Consider the following 25,796-nt stretch of genomic DNA (forward strand, 5'->3'; position numbering starts at 1 on the left):
AATTGTTTCACATAGAAAAAAATCTTGTTTTGAAATATCATCCAACGCCAAATTTGGTTTTATTTGCGTTGTGAATTTTTGAGTTATACATAAACTTGAAAGCAAGAACCACCCTCCTTCCATTCTTCCCATTGATTGGAGGGGTGTGAACTTAATATTCATAAAAGTATTTTTTGTACTCAAATACTTACCAAATGTTCCCCTTTTCCCCTTTATATCTTTCCACAGAAAAAAGGTGGGGCTTAAAGTTATAATAGAAACTCCAGTTATACTGAAAATTGTAAGGGAGACCTCTTCTCCCCCTTTTCATCCACCTTTTTTAAGGAGTGAGGGATTCATAGAAGCATTTCTCGTACCAAAATATCGTTCCATGCTAAATTTCGTTCGATTAGCTGTTATAGTTCTTGAGTTGTGCAATAAAAATTGTATGAAACTTCCCTCCCTCTTTCCTTTCTCCCCGCTGGAATAAGGAAGGGGTCTTGAACAATCATTAGAACATGTCACGTTCCCAAATATCCGCCCATGCCAAATTTGGTTCCATTTGCTTGACTAGTTTTTGAGTCATGTAAAAAATTAAAAAGAAGGCCCCTCCCCCCTTTATCTCTCCCTATTGGAAAGAGGGAGGAGCTTCAAATAATCATAGACATATTTTTCGTATCCAAATACCTTCCCATGCCAAATTTGGTTCCAATACCTTGATTAGTTTTCGAGTTATATGAAAAATTGTAAGGTAGCCCCCCTCCCTCCTTTCTATCACCTCACTGAGAGCAGGAAGGGGTACCTTATATTCATTGAAATATTCCTCATTCCCAAATACCACCCCAAGTCAAATTCGATACCATTTGCTTGATTGGTTCTCGAGTTATGCAGAATTTTTTTTTTGTTTGGGAGGCCCCTCCTCTCTTCATGTTATGGGGAGGGGTCTCAAACCATAATAGGAACCTTCCCCAGCCTCCAATACCCCCACCCGCTAAGTTTCGCGTAAATCGGTTCAGTAGTTTTTGAGTCTATAGGGAACAGACAGAAAGACAGACAGACAGACAGACAGACAGAAATTCATTTTTATATATACACTAGCTGACCCGGTGTGCTTTGCTACACCTTTCAGAATCAAATGATATTTTCAGAAATTATTCAAATTTTTATTGTTTTTGGTATTATTTTAAATCAAATTATGACGAAATTAATAAGCAACCACTATAAAATGAGAGCTTCAGCTGGAGTTTCAAATTGCAACACAAACCATAACTTATATTCTGAATCTTGATCTATAAATTTGTTTTAAAGATCTGATAATTTTCATCTGTTTCCTTAAGTTTCGCCCTAAAAAAGAAGGGTCCCAAATTAATCGTTCGTAAATAATCTAACTTATAAAGTATGGTTGTTTTTGCTTGATATGTTCTGGATTTATGCTAAAAAACTGATTAGAAAGCCCCCCCTGTCTTTCCCTTCACCCCCTGCTGAATGGAGATTGTAATCTTTAATAAATATTTTTTTCGTTCCCAAAAATCCTCTTATATCAAATATAGTTCCATTGGTTGATAAGTATTTAAGCTTTACAACATAAATTGTATGGAGCCCCTTTCTTTCTTTCCCTCTCTACACTGTAAAGCATAAGAGTCTATAACAATCGTAGAAACATATCTCGTAACCAAGTACCTTTCCATGCCATATTTGTTTCCATTTGTTGGCTTCGTAAGCATAAATTGAGAACATATGCTAACAAAATTGTATTGGGCTCACCTCCCTCCTCTCATGTACCTTCTCACTGAAAGGAGGATGATGTGTCAAATAATCATAGAGTCATACCAAAATGATTTTCCATGTTAAGTATTGTCCATTTCTCGGATTTTGTAAAATAAAAGTTAAATGTAAGCTTCCCTCTTCCCTTCCTATATTCCATGCCATGCCAAATTTGGTTTTATTTACGTAGTAAATTTTTGAGTTTTGTATAAACTTGAAAGGGAGTACCATCCCCCTTTCCGTTCTCTTCTTTTAATAGAGGGGTGATAACTAAATATTCATAAAAGTATTTTTCGTACTCAAATACTTTTTGATGCCAAATTTGGTTTCATTGGCTCGATTAATTCTCGAGTTATGGAAAAAATGGAAACCCCCCCTTCTTCCTTTATATCTTACCGCTTAAAAGGTACGGCTTCAATTTATAATAGAAACATTTCTCGTATCCAAATACACTCACATGTCAAATATGGTTCAATTTGCTTGATCAGCTCTCCAGTTATACTGAAAATTGTAAGGGAGACCTCGCCTCCCCCTTTTCATCCACCTCTTCGAAAGAGTGAGGGATACCAAATATTCATAATAGCATTTCTCGTACCCAAATATCGTTCCATGCCAAATTTGGTTCCATTTGCTGTTTTAGTTCTTGAGTTATGCAGTAAAAATTGTATGAAACTCCCCTCCCTCTTTCCTTCCACCCCGCTGTAAGAAGGAAGGAGTCTCAAACAATCATTAGAACATGTCACGTTCCCAAATACCCGCCCATGCCAAGTTTGGTTCCATTTGCTTAATTACTTTCTTAGTTATGTTGAAAACTATAAAAGAGGCCCCTCCCCCTTTATATCTCCCTACTGGAAAGAGGGAGGGGTCTCAAATTATCATAGAAATATTTTTCGTATCCAAATACCCTCCCATGCCAAATTTGGTTCAAATTGCTTTATTAGTTTTTGAACTATATAAAAAAATATGAAAAAGGCCCCTCCCCCTTTCATCTGGAAAGAGGGAGGGGTCTCAAATAATCATTGAAATATTTTTCGTATCCAAATACCTTCACATGCCAAATTTGGATCCAATATCTTGATTAGTTCTCGAGTTATATGAAAAATTGTAAGGTAGCCCCCCTCCCCCCTTTCTATCACGCCACTGAAAGGAGGGAGGGGTACCTTATATTCATAGAAATATTCCTCGTTCCCAAATACCACCCCATGCCAAATATGATACCATTTGCTTGATGGGTTCTCGAGTTATGCAAAAAATTGTCTTTTGTTTGGGAGGCCCCTCCCCCGCTTCATGAGAGAGGGAGGGGTCTCAAACCACAATAGGAACCTTCCCCTGCCTCCAATACCCCCACCTGCCAAGTTTCACGCAAATCGGTTCAGTAGTTTCCGAGTCTATAGGGAACAGACAGACAGACAGACATACAGACAGACAGACAGAAATTCATTTTTATATATATAGATAGATATTAACCGGATTTTTCTGGCCCGTATACGTGATGATAAAATTCGCTTTTATATATTTTTTAAATCTTAAAACATTAAAAAATCCAATAATGATCCTTAAACCTCAAAGGTCGTTCTGGTCTCTCGTATATTGAAACAAAATGTTGCGTTTAACGTAAGAAATTGTATTGCACATTTGAGAAATAGGAATTTATAAGCAAATACATACATAGTAAAATCTTTCAGATCAGAACTTGCAGGATGTAAACAATGCACTATGAACTAAATCCACCCAAATTTTCATTGAATTCTACCCAACGGTTAAAAAGTAAGAGCAATTTCTTAGTGTGGTCATTTCATCCTGGACACCCTTTATGGTAAACTTGCTCAGATTATGTGGTTTGTAATCGGTCAAACAAAGTTGAAAATTTAAACCTTCCTTAGCTCCTTTAAAAAAAAATCTACCTGCAATAAAAATGCTGTAGACAAGTTTTCAATTTTATCTCCTAACATTTTACATTTTAACGTACTTCAAATGTTACGTCAAAGGTTATAGAACTTTTAAAATTTAGAATTTTTTATAGTTTAATTTGTTTTTATATAAGCGTACACAATTCCACCGCCATTCATTCAGTCTAACCTTGCCCAGTTGGCAAACCATCCCAACGACGCAACGACAACCCCCCTGAGGATAGGCAGCGCCGGATTCAAATCAAGTTGAGAAATGTTGCCCCATCGAGGCCCCGATAAGGGACCCAATTCAAATAATTACACAGAGAGCGTACCTTCTCTCTAACCCGTGTCTCAATTTCTTGTTGGCTTTTATCATCTGCGGATGAATGGACACAAACCGGCCGGAAGCTGCCAGGCGTGCCTAAGTCCAGTCGTCGCAGCCGTTTTTGAGAAGATATCGTTGAATTGTTGAACTAGAAGCCTGAGCCTGAAGAAGGAGCAGCGGCAGTTTCCCTTTCCTAACTCCGGACAGCGGACTTTCAGATCTACCTTCCTATTCCAAAGGACGTAGCGTTGATGTGGAAAATTGATTACGCAAAACGCAAATTGACTTTTCGGTTGAATGGTCTAATCAAGAAAGCGGAGCCAAAAAGCTTGCCTCACTGGTAATTGAAGCAATTAATTCAAAGCTCCCACAAGGAGTGTCTTCGCAGATCGGGTCAGGTGAAAGTTTTCACTTGCCTTGCAAGATAGAAGCAAATCAGCAACTATTGTGGTTGACGCCGGGACGTCTAAGGTGAGTGTGAGATTGATTCGGTCGTTCTAATTGTCGTCAATTTGCGGATGAATGAGATGAATTCCCGTGCAAATTTGTAGCTAGTACAACTTCGCCATTCTATTTGGTTCATACTTGGCATCACTTTTGTTGAATTTAGTCACAAGTAGAACATATAAAAATGAAAATCAAAAGCAGGTTAAGAATTCAAAATAAGGATGGAAGGATTGGGAATTTAGAGTTGTGAACTAAGAACTGCAAACTCAAAATTCATTTGGAATCCAGATAGAGAACCAGATAAAGTTTTTCAAAACAATTCTCATAAGGCCGAACTACACAATCAATGTTACAAAAATTCCTTTTAAAATTCGGTATGAAACATTACTTGAAATATCACGCCTATTTGGAAGTCAAAATCATCATTCAGATTTTTGAACAGAATCAGATTTATAATATTCAATCGCAAATAAAAATGAAGATATTGGCTTCAATTTATTGCGAGGATAAGTGTAGATTGTATTCATATTAAATTCAAGCATCGTAAATTTTCTACAGGACATCACATTTTAAAACTGATCTAGTTACGGATGAGTCAGTCTTCTACTAGAATGATAATGATTTAGAACTCTTTATATAAAAGGCTAATGCTGAATTGAAAAAAATTGCAAACGAAAAGACTACGCGACGATCGCCTAAACTGTACTAAATTCTGGAAAACTATAATTCTTTATGCAAAAAAAACACGAGGAATCGAATGGTCTACGCCGCTTTCTGTTAAAATGACTCTGAACGCCTCATTTTGCCCGATTTCCACTATTTTTTTGGGTGTAGAGGTAGAATTCCGTTTGTAGCAATCTACCTTGCAACGTAAAAGCCAAATCTTGTTTATGTAAGAATGTCGGCTGAATCGATTAGTGTACTCCATTTTTGTTTTTACTAAGAAAAATTGACTCATTTTGCCTCTTTTCCCCTAAATTCAAGAAATTTTAATAGAAATGCAGCCAAACGAAGTAAAATCCAACAATTTTTCATTTTTTGGTAGATTTATTCATCCTCAAGCTGATCGTATTGCTGTTTTGCACTAGATAAATAGAAATAACTAAATATCCCCCTAGCCCTTTAAAATTTGTGTATAAATTTAATCGATCAATCCATAAACGAAATACAAAAACCAAGTGATTTAGTGTAAAATTTGTCGCTGAATCGAATGGTGTATACTGCTTAGTGCTCAGCTTACGATATTAGTCGCAATAACCCCAATTTCTCCTAAAATCAAGCGATATGTTGAAAAACAACAAACAAAAACAAAAGACAATGCATCAGAAAACGCACAAAAATGAAAGAAGCAGATGTAAAATTCATTGCTTAATCGAATGGTGTACACCGCTTAGCGTTTAGGTGACGAGAAGGGCTTCAATCATCCCAACTTCCCCAAAAATCAGGCGATATGTACCAAAAAATCGTTGTAACATATGAGAAAGCATCAGCGAAGGTAAATAAAATCAAATCAGGTGTTACACTTACTGTTAAATCTACTGATAAGCATCGTTCACAACTCAGTTAAGGGGGGAGTAGGGTCTAACACTTTCAAAAAATCGATTTTTTATTTTTTTATTTTCTTATTGTAAAACATTTCAAGAATGTTGTGTCCAATTTTCAAGTCAATCGAAGCAAAACTGTAGAAATTATACTTTATCTCCTCTTATCTAATACTGCAAGAGAGAGAGCAGAAACTTCAAACGCGTTTTTCTCGAAAGCACATTTTTAAAGTCCGTGGACATCGTCATTTTAAAACTACTTCACCGATTTCTTTTCAAATTTGGAACATATTTTCTACATATAAACTACCAAACCCCAACGATTTTTTTTTTACTTTGGGGAGATTTTACAGATAAAAATTGGCGGATTTTTTCGTGAAAAATCGTAGTTTTTACTTCAAACAGCCACAAAAATTCCAAAAAAATTTCAGTTAATTTTAATCGTTGAAGTCCAGAAAAACATCTATTAAAAATATTTTGCTCTGATTTTATTACTTCAGATGATTCTGTGCTGAGATACAGTGTCCACTACAAATCCTGTTTTCTAAAAGGCATCCTCGAAAGTGCTCCGTCACCGGCTCATTTTTCAATATCTTTCTACGAAAAAAATACTAAATGTTTTGTATAATGCAAAAAATTTGAATTCATTTGTTGAGATAGCTCTAAAAACAATTCGTGAAAATGGTGTTTTTTTTACCCGTTAGACCCTACTCCCCCCTTAATGAGAGCAACCCAATTGTCCCAATTTCCCCTAGAATCATGCCATATACTCAGAAAAAAAACTTTGTAACAATTGAGAATACATCAGAAAACGCACAAAACTGATTGAATCATGCATCATACTAATTGTGCATCAGCGTGGAATCAGGAGTCAAACCACAGAAAACAGACGTACAAGCTAACCCACGAAACTTGTGTAAAAATTCCAACGCCCTTTTCGAAATAGTTTTTTGTTTTTTGGCTGGAGCACCAGATGTCTCCAAACACATCAAAGAGAACTGGTAAAACAAACTGGCCCTTATTCTGCGCCTCGAGTGACGTGACGATAGTACTATAGTCACTTCGGATGAACTTTGTGAGTTCTTACCCTATTCTCGTAGTCACCGTGGGTGAGAATCGTCGCATTCGGGTGACAATTTTAGGTGACAATTGTCGGTACCTTTTCAGGTGGTGACGGGATAAAAATTTAAAGGAAAATTTATGCAAAACGGAATAATTAGGCTCTAAACGTTTAATTACACTAAAGTATGATAGTTTAAGAGTCAATCAAAACCAAAATCACTTCAATTTTTGATTTTTTCAATCATTTGTGCAGCAAAAAAAAAGTTTACTAGGTAGACGTTGGAAATAAATTCAAACATATAAAATTGAAAAAGGTTATAATTTCATTTTATACAACTTCATTTACATGCAACGAGATTAAAAAAAAACACATTTTTGCACTTCACTTCAACTTATCCAATTCCCGTCGCGAGGGGATTTTTCACTTTCATCCGGTAATATTGTTTTCGAACAAATTAATGTTACAGCTTTGAAGTCCTGTACTGAACCATTGTTTATCGACGTCGAGGTGTCGTATCCCATGTGTTGATCTGTATGCAAAGGACCAGTTTATTGGGGCAGCAGCCGTCGATTTCCGCTATTTTGTTGGATGTTTTTTTCCAAGCCGCTCCAGGAACCAAACATATAAGACCAAATTCTGTCCGATTCGCTTTGTTCGCAGCTCAAAAAGTTATTCCAGCTGCTTGCTTAAACTTTGCACGCCGTTAGTGACCGTTTGCGTACCGATATTTGTACATTTTGATTTTAAATTTAATTTTAACATTTGGAATCGCGAACGAAATAAAAACAAACCGAGCAAACTTGACACATGAGTTCATTCGGTCGCTCACCTAGAATGAACCTCTGTCACTTTACCCGGATCGACTCCGGGAATAAGGTGACAAATCTCACGGTGACTCCGAGGTGAGGTGACAATCATCAAGTCACGCGCGGCGCAGAATAAGGGTGACTGAAAAAAATAACAAAATTTAAAACAGGTCTGAACAGGACGTATGAGCTACTAGACATGTTTCAAGAAAAGCGCTGTTGGAGTTTTGAAGCACATTCGTTATGTTGCATTAAAAATATTTCCTAAAATTCCTAAAATTTATCCGCTATTTTTTTCAAACTTGCAACAAGTACTAAATTTTGAACAATGGGATGCAAATGTGAAACGTCAGTGAAATCCTTTGAGATGCCAAGAATCAGACCTGCTGGGAGAGAATGATCGTCAAGAATGTTCTTATTTGACTAGACATAGCCGATGCTTTCTCTGACTTCGATAACCGTTCAAGAAGTGCGAAAGTTTGATCCAAAAGTTTTCAGTTGATTTGGCTACCGCAGTAGTACTAAAATAAAAAAAAAAAGTAAAATTTTGCCAAGTTAAAAGTAACTCTAATTGCTTTTATTAAGCCAATAAATTGAAAACGTTCGTTTTATTGATATATTGGTCAATTTATTCATGAGTTCATTTACGATTACGCCGTTAAGAAAACTGAACGCTTTAAAAGTTGATTTGTAAATTTTAAACGGCGCAACAGATGGTACTGTTTCCAGACAATTTTTAACGTATTTTTCTGGTGATAGCTTTGAAATTCTTACACACATTACTGATTATTTTTTGTTCGAGCTTGTACGTCTGTTCTCTGTGGTAAAACTTCCTGATATATTTTATGATGAGTATTGTTCATCGCTAAGTTGCTGAGAAAAGCCTCAATCGAACCAATTTCTCCCAAATTCATGAACTATTTTAGAAAGTCCTTGTAATAAACGAGATTGATTTAAAAGCTACTGTTGAATCGACGAGAAGTGCCTCATCATGTTTAAACCAATAACAATTATCACTTCAACAAAATATCGTTTAAATTATGGGGAAAATGGGGCGATCTAGGCTTTATTCGTGAACTAAACGTTTAGCATTTAGCGGTGTACATCATTCTGCTCAACAATCCGTATTTCTCATGATTATATGATTCAATTGTTCAGTGCACTTTCTGATGCATTCTCGAATTTTACTAGGTACTTAGACAATTTGTGGATTCACAATACAGATTCAAAATAAATAATTGAAATAATGAAATGATATTCAACATAAATTCGTGAATGAAGGCTCTAAAACTTGGTTTATATAATTCTGATCAGGAATTAAGATTCGGAAATCGTATTTTATTGTACATTTCAGAAATCGTATAGAAATTGATAAACGGATTCAAAGCTCAATTTTTGAATTCAGATTTGGAATGCGGATTCAAAATTCAAAGAAAGATTTAGCTTGTAAATGAGGTTTTCTATCAACTCAAAATGTTTGAGGAATTCAAGAGAACATTAACTTAAAAATTTACTTGTCAATCCAATTTCCAGATTAAAATTTTTTTAATCAAAATTATTTTATACATAAAATTCAGCTGAAAATCTCAAATATTAATTAGAATTTGAGTTAATTTTCTAAGTTTTGTTTTATGTAAAAATCCTTAATTTTAATTAAAAAATCATCCACAAGATTTTCATTATGGCATTGATTCTTTTTGAAAAATATTTGCTGTTAAAGAAACATGTACCTGATCTTCATCTAAAAAATTTGCACAACATTCTATATATGCAACAAATTATTTCTGCAGTTATTTTTTGCCAAATTTCAAGCTAAAACCATAATTTTGGTTCAAGTTTCCATGAAGCAAATTTGATACGAAAAATTTTTATCGCTTCCTTTTTTTGGGAAATTTTATTGATTTTCATAAAAAAAGATAGAATCTTGGAATTTGTAGAAGAGTTTGGAAGATTGGGCTGATTTTATTTAAGTATAGAATGAGTTTTTTTTTTAAGAAATTGAAGGCTACCCTAAAAAGAACTTATTTATACTCAAATCAAATAAGTTTGATTATTAATTTTGCCAACCTCTTTGTGTTCGTGTTTATATAGATCATGCTAGTTATCAATGTACCTACCGAAGAGGACCTTAAAAAATAATTATTAAAACGATTTTGTGTTCTGATACTGTTTTAACCATCTACTCCATGAATTCACAAGGCAATACAATACACATTTTTCAAGGTGCAAAGATCTAAGATCTAATTTTATTTCCAGTCATGCAGTTTTTTGTTAACTGCTTTTGTTTTCGAGACGACTCATGAAAATAGGTTAAAATTCAATGAATAATTTATTTAATTTGCACTAGTCACTAGACTGCCCCAAATTTGTATGGGAAATTCAAAACCTGTAAAATGTTATGCGCTGCAGGCTAAAATGGATCCTAGGCCTAGTGCATGATCTCATGTCTAGTTTGGGCCAGACCGGATCACGAAAAGGAGTCGCTCAACGAGCCTGAAGTTTGTATGGGATTTTCAGACATTTTGTTCGGGAGAAACATGAAATACCAGGTTTTCATCAATAACTTTGATTTGATTCGAATTCAGATAAAAAAAGTGATTAGGCTTCGAAAATGGGCTAACTTTTTTAAGGATGGTATTCATCACTGTTAATGAGTCGGGGCGTTCGAACGCGTGATGAATATCACCCTTAAAAAGTAAGCCCATTTTTAAAGCCTAATAACTTTTTTATTTCAACTCGAATCTATTTGCAGTCTTCGGATGAAATATTTGTCATAATTCGGGCCTTAAGAAAAACTTTTTTTAAAAGAAATCGGCCGAAGCAAACCAATGTTTTTGATAAAAAACTGGTTTTTCATGTTTATACCGAACAAAATGTCTCAAAATCCCATACAAAATTCAGACTCGTTGAGCGACCTTTCCGTGATCCGAACTGGCCCAAATTTGACATGAGATCTTGCACTAAGACTAGGATAAATTGTAGCCTACAGCGTATAACTTTTTCAAAAGTCGGGTCATTCGGGGCACTCTAATGTGCAATTTTTCTCCAAGATTTCAATGATTTTTAAAATACAGGTTTTAACTATATGATCAAAATTTTTAGAGCCTGCGATTTATTTGGAATTCTGATAAAATATAGAAAAAAGTATAGACGTTTTTTTTTCATTTTTTTCCTATTCTTAAAATACAGGAATTTTCAAATTTTTAAAGATGATCGAAATTTTTCGAGAAACATGGGAATCAATGAAGCGAAGAACATAACCCGTAAATATCATAGATTTTTCGAGAAAGATACAAAGGCTCACCGACTGGACTTTACACTCCACGGACTGTAACGGGTAAGAATTTCTGAGACGGATGAGGATTTAAAATATAAAAGATTCCATTTGATTTAGATTTGCTTCAAAATTTCGTCAAAATTACCAAAATTGGTTAACGTGCAGTTGTACTGAATCAGAATTGCGAATCCCGTTGTTGAGCTGGTTGTATCTTTTTCGAAAAATGTATTCATATTTTCAGGTACGAAATGTACCAAGACAGAATCAGAACATTAGACGAAATTTCGAGGCAAATTTAAATCAATTGGAATCTTTGATATTTTAAATTCTCATCCGTCTCAGAAATTCGTACCCGTTACAGTCCCTGTAGTGAAATTTTACACTCCTGGTTAAAACCTCTATATCTCTCTTGTTTCCCAACAAGTTGTTACAAAATCGCAGACAATATTAAGCTACGACACTTAATTTTTCCGTTATTAAAAGTCTGAGGAAAAAATCCGGAAAATATGCTACGAAATACTCAAAAAAATTCACTTAGTGTCCAAGAAAGTTGAAGTAAGAAACTATCCGTTGCACCTAAGGATATTTATTTTTTTTAAGATCATTACCACCAAAAATGTAAAAAAGTGTTGTAAAAACCGTTTTTTCAATCAATGAGCCATCAAAATTTTTTAAGTCACACCAGATAAATTTTGTAATTTGGCACATTTTGTCATTTTTAGATTGTCATAATACAAAACACAGAACTTTTGACGAATTTTAAAATGTAGCTGTTTTCTAACTTTTTGTCAATTTACAATTTCTCAGATTTTCTTGAACTTAAATTCAACTTTACGCTGGATATTGAGTATATTAACGCAAGATTTTCACCAGAAAGCTTATTTCATATCGATTCTAGTGGTGTTATAAAATGAGCGATGCGATACTTCACAAAAATATGATAAATGAAAAACTAAAAGTAAATTCACAAAATTTTCGCGGACGATTGCGTTTATGTTTTTGTTTATGCTCACCCGTCGGTATCGAAATTAGACAAATTTAGGCAATTTAGGTTAAAATCAGTTGAGAAACAAGAGAGATACAGCGGTTTTAAGCAAGGAGTGTAAAATTGACACTAAAGGTCTTATTAGGGAGTTTTTTTTTTCTGGGCGTTCAGGGTGCGTCCATGAAAAAGTAATGATCCAAAATTAAAGATTTCAAGAATTCATTGAGGGATTCAAGTTTTTTTTTGGATGCATCCGAATAGAGTTACAAACCGCCAAACTTCCAACAGTGTAATAATGACACTCAAGAGAGTATTAGAGATAAAGCATAACTTAAATCGTTTTGCAGTTTCGAAGAAAGTCGTTGAATGAGTAAGAATATTCTAATCAATTCAAACTTCTAAAAATTGTAAAAAACTATTTTTCTAAAGTTTAAGAAAATTTGAAAACTATGTAATTTTATTGGTCTTTAAGAAATAAACTTAAAAAATGTTCAAAAAAAAAACTTGTAACCCATATGTGGGCTCGTATTCAGTAGAGGGTTGAAAACGATGTAAAAACATTGTAAAAACTGTCAAAATTTGACTATTTTGATTATCATTGATGTTTTTGAGTGGTTTAATTTTACGGTGTAACGATTCAAGCTGCAGCAGCTTCCTAACCTTAAAGGCACTAGCTCCTGATTACCCCACCCCTCTCCTCACTTGGTCCAAGGTACAAGAAACCGTTCGCCTGGAAGGATGGATTTGTTGACTGACGGCAATCTCTTTATCAACTGTTAGATGATGCTAGCGAGGAAACTCCCACGTGAGCTAGGAAGTCGAACCCAAGAGGGACACAAACCATCAGCGAGCGAGACTGTGATGCTGTTATGAAAATTCCCCAGCGAGAAGCATCAGAGATAGGTTGTAGGCAAAAGGCACCTTCCTTCAGATATCTACCTTGTAGTTAGGGTCTGGTCTGGTCTGGTTTGGAGCTTGGGCTTGAGCTCAGGCCCGGTTTGCAATTAATTAATTAGCGTGTACTTCATTCAGGGATTCTTTCATCCTATCGGAGTGAACTAGCTAGCAAGCAGCGCACATAAAAGGTTTGTTTTATGAGTCGGTTCTGGCGAAACGTCGAATGGGGATCAAGTTATTTTACGTTTGCTTTTCCGGTAGCGACCGACGATGGTTGAAAAGGTGGTTTATCGTTTATTTCACAGCTTGGATGTAAAATTTTCACGTTTAATCTCATGATGGACTCGAGATAATGTTCAATAATGTGGACAGGATTTGGAATTGTTAAAATCTGGGTTTTCTTGAGTTAAAAAATATTCTCTCTATGGAACGTCCTGAAGACCTAAACAGTTGATAAAATTCAAAAGGGATTTCAATTAAATTATTTGTCGAACCTTGCTCAAATAAAATAGATTAAAGCCTTGCAGTTATTTTTTATTGAACTGTTTGACATAGCGTAATCAAAATAAGTTTTGGAAAATGAGTTTTCCCTCTTGCATATCAATTCGCCAAGAGACAAGAACCGGAATTGGAACTGGGCCCAATTTCCAAAAAAAAACAAGCAGACAGGAAGAATGTTTTCGAAACACGTAACACGTCATGTCCTGCTGGAAAAGAGTCGTTGCCTGTATGTCGCCCCAGGATCATAAAATTAAATGACTCCCGGTGACAAGTTCCGGACAAAAGTTTGACGAGTGGAATATGTTTCACCAGTCAAGTATTTACACTGCTGAAGGCTATAAAGTTGGATTCGTAGAATTATTTGTTGTCTGTGACATTTTTGCTTACAGAAAGCTCATAAAATTAAATTATTTTGAGGAATTGGTTCACTATGCGATCGTCATAGTTTGAAAACGGAATAAACCAAACAGAATATTTCAATTCCATTAGAATTCACTGCTCTCGACTCGAGTGTCAACTTTAACACAACACAAAAATACAATTTCCCTCGAAGAAACCCAGGAAAAACCCTGGTAACAGATTGCAGCCCGATACCAGGAACGAAAACATAATTTCAATTTATCCTTTTGATCAGCAAACAAAACTCACCTGAAGGTTTCCCCTTGCCAGACGGATTTTTCCGTCCATCCGACTTCCGTGGTTTTTGGGGCAACAAGAGGTTAAAAATACAAACTGCTTTGAAGATCACTCGAAACTTTTGCCTCCCACACCCACGCGCTTGTTTTTTTTCCTAAGTCTTATGGTTTTACATCCTTCACCTGAATTTCTGTTCCTTTGCTGGATTCAGGTTTGTAGTCCTTTCCTTTTTTTCTTCAATGTTGTTGAAATCATTCAACATCGTTTTCTCCTCCCTTTCATTCAAAACCCACTTCTGGCGAAAAGAAATGAATCGGTTGGTACAAATTTTTCTCTTGTCGTTCTGGTGTCGATCTTCGATAAATATGAAAGAAGGCACAGAAATTAGGCCTTCAAAACTAAAGGTTGAAAATACAAAATTTGTTTATTGTAAGTTGAAAATATAGAAAAAATATTAATGAGTGTATTCGAAAAAAGTGCAACACTTTGTTTTGTGAATATCTTTTGAATGCATGGATCGAAATTGATGAAAATTCCTGTGAATCTAGCTAGTTGTGAAATGTGTACGTGTACAAAATTTGATGATAATCTAACGAGTAGTTTTTGAGATATCGCCAAATGCTGAAATAAATTGACAAATTTTTTTGGGCAGGATCGAGGAAAATCCAGAGAAGTCCCATTGGGAGACTCAAAACAGCTGGAAATCAACTATTCGACCAAAGTTTACATTGGCCAGTTGTTTAAGAAGTCCTAGAGAAACCAGCTTAAGTTTGAATAAAAGCGAAGATGATTGCTTCCATGAAGTTAATAAATTTGAGAGGTTTTTTCTAACTTAATCCGAAAATATTAATAGGGGAAGTGATGAAAAAAGTTGAATTATTTTAACTGGTTCAAAAAGCTGACTCATAAACAGGTCTAATTTTATTTCTACAAGGTAGAAATGCTGCCCAGCAGTAAGATAAACAAAATGAGGTGGTCAAATCGTGCGCAAAATATTTGGACTGCTAGTGGGGAGATATTTTGAAAAACTTCGTAATGGACAGCAAAACGAGCTCTTTAGAGGTCGTCTAGCAGGTTTCCAACCAGAAACTTTTCGTTTACAAGTCTCGCCCGTATTTCCGTGAGATAAACAAGGAGAAAAAATTGAAAAATATAATGTCTAGTACTTGAGGGCGCCATTTGTAGAAACTGCAAATAAGTCAGTGTTTCATAACAATTGACACGATGAATGGCTAAAAATACAAAGAAGACTGCCTCCAAATGCGACCGTTTTCTCTGCAAAGTACTGTAATAGCTGATGGGATAAATCATCCAATAGGATGAAAATCCCTCAGAAAAAAGTACTTCAATAGGTCCCACGAAATTTATACTGTGTTTAAGTTGGATCTGGAATCATTCCATTACGCAAAAACTGTGGTGGAGTAATAAAAAGTCAAATATGTAGTTTTTGTGCCGAAGGAGGACAAGCGGCTAAATTTGTTATAACTTCGACCAAATTCAAAATTTTGAGCAATTTTGAAGGTCAACCTACAGGAAACAGAAAACGTTATCAAAAAATGCGCTGCGTGTTGCCCAACTATTAAAGTCAAAAAACTTCTTCATTGGACTCTTTTTTTTAAAATCACTTGACAGAACATTACAAAAATGTGCATTCATAAATTACTCACAAAACAAAGTGTTGCATTTTTTTCGAATACACTCCTTATATCACTAGAACAGGTATGAAATTCCCTTTCTTGTGCATACAGTTTTTTTTGCGAAAACTTGCGTTAAATCCAGTGTAAAGACTAATGTTGGTGCTAAAATAGTTTCAGAAAATTCAGATTGGTAAAAAGTTCGAAAAACAGCTACATTTGAATAGCCGTCAAAAATTATGTGTTTCATATTTTATAAATCACAAAATGCCAAAATGTCACAAACTACGTCAACTTTCCAATTCACTTTTCGAAAACTTTCTACTGTGTCTGGAACAGCTTTAGCGGTTTGTTTATTAAAACTTAAGGTTTTTACACCACATTTTGCGTTTTTTTTATCTTTATACTTCATATATGCAACACATAGCTTCTAACTTCAGGTTATTTAAGTAATTTTATTTTTCGAGCTCTTAATAATTGATTTAAACCCTTTTTTCGAAGCATGTTTTTTTCAAAAAAAAAATCATCGACTTTGAATAACTTTAAAACAAATTATTTTAGCTGAATAAGATGATTTATCGATCCTGAGAGCTCATTTTTCGGTGCTTGAAAATTTCAATTTTTTATTCACTTGAGAAGCATATTGGTTTTTTTTAATATTTCTTTAAAATACAACAGAAGATTGATTTTTTTGATGAAACATAATTCTATAGGAACAACAAAACTAATCTCATATAAATTTAAAATTTATTTACGAAAATACGCACACACTTAATCTTTTATCCTGTGATCGGGACGATGTCGTCGTGTATTTTCAAAAGCTGAAAACGATTTTGGAAAGAAAAACAGCTCAATAAAACAACTGTCAAATGAATCTGTAGGCTCGAACCAGATTTCTACCGTGAGTTACAGGGAGATTAGACGTACTCCTGCAGGCTCAGGATAGCTTTTCGCTCGTAAATTACATGGAATTGGGATATTTCAAAATTTTTCTTTGTTTAGATTGAAGGAACGTACAGTACCGTTCATAATTGTATAGAAATTGGAAGCACGCGCATTGTCACTTCGACTTTGAACTTCCATAACTTTTTACTCTGATGATATTTTTAGATCAAATTTTTTGCGTTAGATAGATCAACTATCACACTATTGACTATTATATCACAAAATTCGAGCTTTTTGGAGTTTGTGTGGCCTGAGAAACAGTAATTCTACGAAAATCGGACTTTTTGCACTTTTCTCATTCAAACTAGAATATCTCTGAAACTACGCTACATTTTTTAATTGGAATTTTGCAGAGTGATTGTTGAAATATAAAGCTAGCATGTCTGAAGTTTTCGAAAAGTTCTATCGATGAGATCAAAAGTTACGCGAGGTGCAATATTCTGCAAAAAATGTAGCGTAGTTTCAGAGATATTGTAGTTTGAATGAAAAAAGTCCGATTTTCGTAGAATTACTGTTTCTCAGGCCACCCAAACTAAATTTTGTGTTATAATAGTGTGATAAATGATCTATCTAACGCAAAAAACTTGATCTAAAAGTATCATCAGAGTAAAAAGTTATGGAAGTTCAAAGTCGAACTGACAGTGTGCTAGCTTCCAATTTCTGTACAATTATGAACGGTACTGTAAATATTTATTCTCTTTGTTATTTTATATGTTTATAATCCAATCCACGCCACGGACGAAATGAAAATTTTTCTCTCAATATAAATTAAATAATTGAAAAACTAATCTGTTCCTGTTGTCTAAATCCTATCTGATTGAGTTATAATCTTGATATAATCCTATCAAGGGGTGATAAGATTTAGTTATGCTTACATGGACTTTCATATATCTCATTTTGATAGATCATATAATTTTGCTTTTCTCTTCTGATCGGGTAGTTATCTCCCTGTAACCAAGGAAAACATCTTGTTTTTTTGACAGTTCCAGTGTCATTTAAACAATTTTCCTGTAACACGGAGGATCTTGGTTTCGAACGAAATAAATACAACCGTAGTGTGTACTACTATAGAAAATGAGATGTCCACTTCGCCTCGCGTGCTCGTTATGCTCTTATCTCCCCTTCATACTTAGTCAAAACTCTTTAAAAAATATATACAATATATATGAACAGTTATGCTACACAGCCACTTTGAAGTGCATTTTCTCGATCGTTGTTCAAATTTCAGTTGATGATCAGACGTTGTCGAGATAACAACTATATCTCATGAGCTCTTCAACAATAAAGTGCGGTTCTGAGTACCCTAACCTTGAAGCTGATCGACTACTTGTTCTACGATGGCCGACAGTTTAGTTAAAAATACGTTATCGTTTCTATTCCCGGATGGAGCACCAGGACCAAGTTTGTACGAAGTGCCCCGATTTGTAAAAGCGTTTGCAGCAGATAAGCTATCTTATGGAATCGACATACAAGATAGCAGAAGAACGCTCACTTTTCATAAAGTTCAAATCGGAAGAACCCGCATACTAAAAAACTATAGCTCAAACAGTCTATACGATTCATGTACAGCTCCAGAAATAGTGATTGTCTCTGAAAAAGTAGCTGTTATATTAAACTTTACTTCGACAACGTTTAAAACGAAACATGAACGTTCATGTGAAAAAGTGATGGTATCTGGGAAGGTGAACCAATGGTCTACACGATTTATTTCAATTTTTCTCTAATTGTAAAAATGATCCCGAACCGTTATCCATAGCGTCAATGCTTTCTGTCAAACGCACGTCGAAAATGAACGGAATGCGTATCAGAGATGCCAAACGATTTTGCAAAATTTCAGTTGAAATTTATGAAATCATTAATTTTTTTTTTATATTCTTATGCGACTGTATAGAGTAAATTCAACGACGTAAATCTCGGAAAAACTGACTGAGATGCTGAGATGCCATAACATATTTATAATGCAAATATGTTCACGAAAACATTGCTGAAATTCTCTTTCCCACTTCCGTTGTCATTTTGAAAACTTTTTTTCCACCCTACAAAAAGCATTTTAAGCAGTATTTGATTGAGGTCGGGCAACATTGTCTGAATTTTAAGTCTATATTGATATGGCAGACTGCACTCCAAAAAAGTTATTTAATAAAATCAACTTTTTTTAGGCATTTTTACCTCGACTCAATACTTGCTTATCTTGTTTTAAACTCATGTATCTTTAACTAATATAAATTATGATTCAAAAAATCTTAATGATAAAAAATGTGTTTTTGAAAAATCTTTTCACTTGGCACCACTGATTGTTTGCAGCCCTTCGCCACGCCAGCCATGTTTGCCGCGGTTTTGTTTTGCTTCTCGACGGAAACAAAGTGACGAAATTTGCAAAGAAGTGCCATCAATTTCGGAGATTTTGCCGGTTAAATCTTCCGAATCCGTCTATTTTTCCAAACGATGATAAAATCAAGTAGCCAGGAGGCGGTTTTGGCGGTGCGATGCAGGTCAAAGTTTCAACACCGCGGCGAGGAGCATCGGGCTGTTTTTTTTGTAACAGGTAGGTCATAAATTTCATTGTTTTTTCATCATTCCAACGAAACTATAAGTAGCAAAAACTAAATTAGTGAAAGTATCTTAGATATAGTAGAATAATGAGAACAATTTTATTTTTTCTTTCAGGCTATTGCTGTTATTGCTGCTAATTTCGGCACAAGTAAATGGACTGTGGAAGCTATCAGAAACGGACATCCGACCCCTGATGGAGGAATAAATTAATGTGTGGAATTTTCATTCATAATGTATAAGGTATGCAATAAGATAATGATTATGCAAATAAAATGATAACCCGGAAACTTTTAGTTTTTTTCAATCCGAAAACTCCAAAATGTGTTCATATGTGTGCGTGTTATTCACGTACGGTTCCGAATAACGTACGCATTACGTTGGACGATATTTACGACAAATCGTGTTACGACTTTTATTGAAAGTGTTTATTTATAAAATAACTTCAAGAATTACTTTAACATTTACAGTTTGAATATCAAATTATGGTTTCCATGATCGATTTTTGGACGATATCTAAACTGTTTGAAGAACGGTTCTTCCATACAAGTGTCTTAACAGTTCTTAACAATTACATAACCTAACGACATATTTAAAATAACATCAAATCAAAATTCACGATTCAAGGAATGTATTTTACTATATCAATAACCGTTTGCTAAACGTTTTTTTACGCTTCATCAAATCGTCGTTTGACTTCTTCAGGTAACGTTTGGTTATAATCATTGCTTATGCGGGAAGCTTTCAAAGATGCGGTGGCGCAAAATCCACAGGATCACAGTTTTGAATATTCGACTGGAGAAACTGTTACGTTGAAGATGGGTGTGGCTGGAGGCATCACAAAGTATGAAAGGGTCTTTACCACCGGAGGTTACCAATTCCGACATAACCGCAGCTTTGTCAAAATATGTCGATCTTAAACTAGATCTTTTCACTAGTGTCCGAGGTATCTATATTGACGTAAAAAAAACCCAACATATCGCTACTTCCTCAATCGAAGGGGACGGCTTTATTATGAAGGCATAAAGCAAAAGTGTTTCCTTTGCAAGTGTGAGGGCCACCTCAAGGTTGAGTGCCCTCAAAATAAGAACAAAGCCAAATCAAGCGTCATTCCGAACAAACAAATGGAGAAAATTCCAGACGAGAAAGTATCTTTGGATAAAAACGAGCTGGGAGCGGAAGATGAGTGCAGTTATTCGGAAGTTCTCAAATCTACGATGCAGAAGAAACCAGAATCAGGTCCGTCACTCAACATGATCCAATCGGAATCTCGAAGGTCATCCAGTGAATCAGACGTTGATACGGATATGGTAGAAGCCGAAAGTGGAAAAGCGTGTTTGAAAAGGCAGCTCTCAAAGGGATCTCACGGAAGTTCGACAAATGGTACCGATGAGGAAGGGCACACTTACACTTCGGGAAGAAGTAGGAGCCGTCGCACACAGGGGTAAAACATGAAAAAGGCGATCAAAACTATTTTCCGCCAAAACTGTGCGTTTTAGACCTATAGTGTCTTCGAAACAAATGACCAGCATTACAAGGGCTAAAAAATTAGTTTTTTGAAAAATTGAATAATCCACCTAGTAGTGAGTTAGAAAAACTAACTTTTTTAATATCCATTTTAGAGCTGTATTGTCTGAGAAAAGTTTTTAGCTTGTACCAATTCTAGCAACTTTGCTTAAGAAGTCATAGCTGTATCATGAATCCTTTCAAAGTTATGACAATTTTTAGAAAAATAACACCAATTTTCAGTTTTTTCAACATAACTTTTTTGCGCGTGATTTTTCATATAAAATATGTTCTAGAGAGTTTTGAAGACAGAAAAGTTGTACACTTTTGCTGAATATAATGTATAGAACTTTTGAAGTTTAAATGAGATATCTTAAAAATACTTAACAAAAGCAGTCATTTTGAACTGGTTATATCTGCTGAGTTCGGACGAGTTCGGTTACATATTTTACAGTTTTGCAATCAGAGAAGTATCGCGTTCCAAACAATATATAATTCAAAGTGGCCAATTTTGATCTTCATTGTGTAAATGTCAATAGAAGTGAGATAAAAATGAAGTTTTTATACTAATTTGAGCCCATCTACCATCTCAAGTCCAAGTGGTTCAAGTAGGCCTACTTTTAGAAATCCTACATGTTGCAGCCTAATAGTAATAGTTATGCTCAAATTAGTATAAAAACTTCACTTTCTGCTCACTTCTATTGACATTTACACTATAAAGGTCACAATTGGCCACTTTGAATTGTATATTGTTTGAAAGGCTATACTTGTCTAATTCTAAAACAGCAAAATATGTAACCGAACTCGTCCGAACTCAGGAGATATAACCAGTTCAAAATGACTATCTTTGTTAAGTATTTTTAAGATATCTCGTTTAAACTTCAAAATTTCTATACAGTATATTCAGCAAAAGTGTACAACTTTTCTGTCTTCAAAACTCTCTAGAACATATTATTTATGAAAAATCACGCACAAAAAAGTTATGTTGAAAAAACTGAAAATTGGTGTTATTTTTCTAAAAATTGTCATAACTTTGAAACGATTAATGTTACAGCTATGACTTCTTAAGCAAAGTTGCTAGAATTGGTACAAGCTAAAAACTTTTCTCAGACAATACAGCTCTAAAATGGATATTAAAAAAGTTAGTTTTTCTAACTCACTACTAGGTGGATTAATCAATTTTTCAAAAAACTAATTTTTTAGCCCTTGTAATGCTGGTCATTTGTTTCGAAGACACTATAGGTCTAAAACGCACAGTTCTGGCGGAAAATAGTTTTGATCGCCTTTTTCATGTTTTACCCCTGTGTGCGTCGCTCAAAAATGAACACACTTCAAGCAATCTCCACAAAAGTTAGAGTTCGTACAAAATCTGATTCCAAAACTTTAAGCAAGGTTTAGAAAAGTTTCGAGTTAGTTCAGATAAGATACTTCTAAGAAAATGTAGTTTGTGACATAGTAATATTGTGAACAATTTTCAAATGTATGTTTGTAATTTAGAACAAATAAATTATAATTTTGAATTTGAATTTGAAAAGCAAAAAAAACTAATCGAGCAGAAATGAAACAAATTTACCATGGAAGTATATTCGAGTACGAGTTATGAAAACAAAATTCCGCCAATTCCCTAACCTTCTAGAACTGTTCTTATTCCGTTTCCCCCGGTTTTCACCGCGGAAATTTCATCATTTCAACAAGACCAGTTGGATTTCCATATTTCAACCATTCCTTATCGATCCCACCATGTTACGAAAACATGTTAAGTCGCGTTGTTGAGTTTTTGATGAAATAAAAATTTTCATTCGTTTCGTTCGTTTTCACGAGAAGTGAAAATGGGCCTTTATTGATCGATTGTTACTACACAGAAAAAATTGACTATTACGTGTCTTTGAAAATGATTTCTTCTAAATTAATAGAACCTGTAATTAAAAAAAACATAATTTTCAACAATTTTTTCAAAATTAAATGAAAATCATTTGATATTACAGAAAATGTCCTGTAACAAAAAAAAATGGCGTTTGCCATAATTTTACAGGTAAAAAAAATTACGTGTCACGTAAATGAAAACACGTACCTTTTTTGTGACCTGTAAAACTACTGTAGATGTCATGCTCCTTTTTGTTACAGGGCATTTGCTGTAATTTTCAATGAATTACTGTTTAATTTTAAACCAATAAACTGAAAATTACGTGCATTCCATTAAGGTATTATAAAAGAAACGTCAAGAGAATCGCGCGAACGATTTTGTTTAGTTCGGGTCCGGTGATAGACAAATCCGTCGTGGCCGGCCAAAAAGTTGTTTCACCATGGTGTTCCTTCGATGACCTGCATACGAGTTTTGCCACCTTTCGACCGGTGGTTCTGGTTATATTTCTGGATAATCAAAATTAAACAAGCAAGCAATTCACCTAAACAATTCCATTCACCAAAATTTTACAGTACCTACTGTAAAATAAACGGTTTATTTAAAAATAAATATCACGCGATTTTTTTTCGACTTGCAAGATTACAGTAAATGTCCTGCTTCCTTTTGTTACAGGATATTGCCGTAATTTTACAGCAAATAATTTTTGCTGTGTAGTTGGTTGATGCTTATTAACTGATTGTTTTTTGTTTACTGTTTCATGCTCAAGAAGCGTAACTTGAGATGCAAAATGCTACACTGTGTAATGTTCGATTTTCCAATAGCTATTGCACGGAAATACAGTTTGGATTTCAAGGAAATTTCTTCCAAAATCTTTGATAGAGTAACTGATGCAGGCTCCTTGTGGTTTAGCTACAGGTGGGGACAAGACTACCATTGCACGAGTGTGAGAATCAGTTTTATCAATGTTTTGATTGCTACGTCACAAACATTCATGAGCGTCTCGACGTTTTTTTTTTTGGTATCATTGCTTGTTACTTCCGTACACAGCAAAAATTATTTCCTGTAAAATTACGCAAATGTCCTGTAACAAAAAGGAGCAGGACATTTACCGTAATTTTACAGGTCGAAAAACAAATTACGTGACATTTAATTTTCAGTGTACAACTTTTTTTACAAAACATTAGCTGTAATAATAAATGAATCTCCGTTAACTTTCAAGGAAAACAATTTAAAATTATAGGTTTTGTTAGTTACAGGTTGATTTATTTTAAAGGTTGCAGTTTCAGTGACACGTAATAGTCAAAAAAAAATGTCTGTGTATTTAATATGTAGGTATTAGTAAATATCTTTTTTGTTCTCTACGTTAAAGTCGCCATTCATCGACGACATGCAACGTTTCATTTTATTTAAAAAATCACAATCAAAGCACCCTTTTATTTACGCTTATCCATTCTGACGCGTAGCACAGCGTCGCTATGAGTTCTAAATAATAAACCAAGGTCATTAAATTACAAGGTTTTCTGACTTTAACAGTAATAAGGCTTATTCGTCCTAATAAGTTTCAATGGCTACATTTGGAGCCTAATACTTGACTTCGTGATGGCCTCGCGTTACGTCACAATCGTTTATAAACAACGGGATGGATACAACGAACTAATACTAAAATTTTTTATCGTCCCCACCTATAAAGCATGGATCAAACGAAATAAAAATGTGTTGTACTAAAAAGGTAGATTGGTTTTCATGAAATTTCGAACTTTTCGTCGAATACCACTCATCATAGTTAGGACATCCTGTTCGCTGACCTCAGCGGCCATTTTGTTCCATCATCTCTTCATCTCTGTTGCATCCCGAGTCGTCCTACCACTCTTCTTCATCTTCTGCTTGGAAATTGCCCAATATTTTTCGATAGGGCGAAATTGAGGGCAGTTGGGTGGGTTGACGTCCTTTTCGACGAAATCTACCCCGTTGTCCCGATACCACTGTAGTACCTTTTTGATTTTGTGACATCTTGCAAAATCTGGCCAAAAGTTTATTGGTCCTTTGTGAGATCTAATTTTCGGAAGAATACGTTTTCTCAGGCACTCCTTCTTGTACATCTTGGAGTCCATGGTCTTGTTTGTCACAAAAACCAAGGTTTTCCGTCCGCAGCTGCCAGTACCTTGCCTGATCAAACACTTTATTGCAAATTTATCAGCATAAACGAACTTTAACTTGCTGGGTACATCAACCCGATCAGTGGCTTCACGTACGTTTCGTCATCCATGATGATGCCTCCGTCGTACTACGTTAGAACCTTATTGTATAATTTCCGGGCACGTCCTTTGGCTACTACATTTCGATTCAATGTCCGGTTTGGTTGCTTACCTTAGTTCTTCTATGAAGCTTGGTATGAACCTGCCGATCGATAGTATGCATCTCGCGGAAACGTTTGAAAACGCTGAGCACGGGATTTCGAAATCCCGTAGGGTTTTTAACATGGGTGTCCAAAATCAATTTTCGTCTCGCGGCTTCAATAACGTGTAACTTTTTTGAAACAAAACGAATTGTGATGAAATTTTCAGCACAGATAGAAGAAACATTCCAAAACAAAGTACTGTCAAAACATTCCAGATCCGACAACTAGGAGCGCTATGGTATAATAAACAGTACGTCCAGATTTAAGATGATCCATGTTCAGTCGGTCGAATGCTTTTTCGAAATCAACGAACACCAACAGAAGAGAGTCATGGAATTCGTCGATTTGTTCCAGTATGATTTGTAGCGTTGTGATGTGGTCCACACATGATCGTCCGGATAGTAATCCAGCTTGTTGCCGTCGGAAGGTAGAGTCGATTTTCTCCTGGATCCTGTTCAGGATCACTTTGCAGAGTACTTTGCGGGTTGTCCCAGACCAACGTTATACCTCGCCGATTACCACACTCTGTTAGGTCCTTTCTCCGGGACCTTTACGAGGATACTCTGCATCCAGTCGGCCGGAAATGCTGCAGTATCCCAGATGTCAGCGAAAAAACGGTGCAACATTTGTACTGACAAGGCAGGGTCGGCTTTCAGCATTTCATCAGGGATGCAATCGATACCATGCGCTCAACTCGGAAGAGTTGTTCGAAATGCTCAGTCCAACGTTTGAGCTGATCAGTTCTGTCTGTCTCGTTCTCCCTCATCGGCTTAGGAGTTTGTCCAG

The 25,796-nt window shown here is 35.2% G+C and overlaps 1 protein-coding gene across 1 annotated transcript in view; it reads left to right on the top strand.

Moving 5' to 3' along the window:
• Positions 1-25,796, top strand: part of LOC129755605 (uncharacterized) — a 63,686-nt gene that overhangs the window by 31,363 nt on the left and 6,527 nt on the right. The window lies entirely within an intron of this gene.

Source organism: Uranotaenia lowii, chromosome 3 (genome assembly GCF_029784155.1).
Source record: "Uranotaenia lowii strain MFRU-FL chromosome 3, ASM2978415v1, whole genome shotgun sequence".
Taxonomy (NCBI): Eukaryota; Metazoa; Arthropoda; class Insecta; order Diptera; family Culicidae; genus Uranotaenia; species Uranotaenia lowii.